Source organism: Gossypium hirsutum, chromosome A13, assembly GCF_007990345.1.
Source record: "Gossypium hirsutum isolate 1008001.06 chromosome A13, Gossypium_hirsutum_v2.1, whole genome shotgun sequence".
In the NCBI taxonomy this organism is placed as follows: Eukaryota; Viridiplantae; Streptophyta; class Magnoliopsida; order Malvales; family Malvaceae; genus Gossypium; species Gossypium hirsutum.
Window position 1 is genome coordinate 105,154,317 of NC_053436.1, and position 2,460 is coordinate 105,156,776.

A 2,460-nucleotide genomic window follows, 5' to 3' on the forward strand; every position below is an offset into this window, starting at 1 on the left:
AGATCGAGAGCATAGCTCAAAGAAACCGAAGAAAAATAAGACGAAGCTTACAATACATAGAGGAAGAGAAAGAGGATGATATTCACACCACAACCGATGAGATGGCTGAAAATCAGAATAATCCCCTACCTCCTGTGGTTGCTGCAAATCCAGTAAATCAAAATCCTGCTCCTCGTACTATGTATGATTTTGCTAAACCTACTTTAACAGGAACTGAATCGAGTATAGTTACCTGCTGTCACTGTAAATAATTTTGAACTGAAACCTAACACAATTTAGATGATACAACAGTTTGTTTAGTTTGATAGTTTGCAGGACGAGGATCCAAACACTCATTTAGCAAATTTCCTGAAATTTTGCGACACTTTTAAGATCAATGGCGTTTCTGAAGATGCCATTCGCCTTCGGTTGTTTCCATTCTTATTAAGGAACAAAGCTAAACATTGGTTAAACTCGTTACCATGAGGGTCAATCACTACTTGGGAACAAATGACTGAAAAATTTTTACTAAAATATTTTTCGTCGGCTAAAACGGCTAAACTAAGGAATGATATCTCTTCTTTTGTGCAGATGGATTTAGAAACTCTTTATGATGCATGGGAGAGATACAAGGACTTATTGAGAAGATGCCCTCACCATGGGCTACCTTTATGGCTGCAGGTTCAGACCTTTTACAACGGTGTGAACCTCTAAACAAGGCAACTTATCGACGCCGTCATCAGTGGAACATTAAACAACAAAACACCTAAAGAGGCTTACGAATTTATTGAAGAGATGTCACTGAACAACTATCAGCGACAAGTCATGAGAACGAAGCTGACAAAAGCTGCTGGTGTTTTCAACCTCGACGCAGTCACTATGCTATCTAACCAGGTAGAACTTTCAAAATAAAAAGATTGATGGTTTGTATGGCTCTACTTAGGTACATCCAGTGATGAGGTGTGATTCAAATGGAGGAGGAGTACATAACAGAGATTATCCATCCTTCAATCCTAGCACCTAGGAGGAACAAATCCACTATATGGGTAATAATTCTAGACCTCAAAATAACCCGTATAGTAACACTTATAATGCAGGTTAGAAGAACCATCCCAATTTCTAGTGGGCAAATCAAGGAAATCAAAGACCACAACATCTTTCAGGTTTTCATCAACCACCTTACTAATAAGAAAAGAAGCCGAACCTTGAAGAGATGCTCACAAAAATTCATCTCAGTGTCAGAAACTCGTTTTCAGAATACCGAAACAATGCTTAAGAATCAACAAGCGTCGATTCAAGGGCTCAAAACTCAAATAGGACAGCTTGCTAAGTTGATTTCCGAATGACCACAAGGTAGCTTGCCGAGTAATACTGAAACTAACCCAATGGAGCAGCTTAATGCGATTACTGTTCAAGATAAAAAAGGGTTAGTTGAACCTGAACAAGAATTGAGGCAAGGACTTGTGGTAAGTAAAGGTAAGGATGGGTAGACCACAGTGAGAAAAAACCGGTAGGTAGAGAATATAAATCTCGTGTGCCATACCTTAGTGCGACAAGGGAAGACCACACGGACGAACAATTTGGTAAATTCCTTAAATTATTAAAGAAATTACATATTAACTTGCCGTTTGTTGAAGCTTTTTCGCAGATGCCAAATGCAGTGAAATTTTAAATGAGCTTTTAGCAAACAAGCGGAAGTTGGATGAGCCGTCGCATGTGGAATTAAACGCAGTTTGCTCAGCCATTCTATAGAATAAGCTACCCAACAAATTGAAAGATCCAGGGAGTTTTACGATTCCTTGCTTAATTGGTAGTTTAAATGCTAACAATGCTTTGGCTTATCTAGGGGCAAGTATTAATGTTATGCCCTAAAAAATGTTTAAACAGCTCGGTCTTAGGAAACCTAAACAAACCAGGATGAGCATTCAATTAGCAGATAAAACAATTAGATTTCCTAGAAGTATTATTGGAGACGTGCTGGTCAAAATTGATAAATTTATATTCCCAGTTAACTTTGTTGTCTTAGACTTGGATGAGGATAGTGACGTACCTTTAATTTTAGGAAGACCATTTTTAGCAACTGCTAGATCTATCATTGATTTTGGCACAAGTGAAATGATACTTCGCGTAGGTGATGACACGATTACTCTCTAAGCTCGTGATTCTACTAAAATATCTAGTAATCGAGATGATTCGATTAACTTAAATAATGTTACAACTCAAACTTCTTTGCAGGAGTCCCCTAAGAAGAACGTGATAGAGCCTCATTTTAATCCATACCACAAAAATAGAGCAACTCAAAAAGAACGAAGGCTTCAGATCAATGAACTAGATGAATGGCGAACACATGTCAGGGAGAAACCAAAAGCACACTATGAATCCAAGCGACACCATGATGAGCGTAGGGATGAAACAACGCAATTTAAGGTCAGGGACAAAGTTTTGTTAGATAAAAAGGACCCCTGATTTGATACTTTAGAG

The 2,460-nt window shown here is 38.2% G+C and overlaps 1 non-coding gene across 1 annotated transcript; it reads right to left on the reverse strand.

Annotated features, from left to right (window-relative positions):
* Positions 1–537: 537 nt before the first annotated feature.
* LOC121213110 (small nucleolar RNA R71) lies at positions 538–644 on the reverse strand. The gene has a single exon (XR_005908478.1). It is a non-coding gene; the product is annotated as a small nucleolar RNA R71 (small nucleolar RNA).
* Positions 645–2,460: the final 1,816 nt, after the last annotated feature.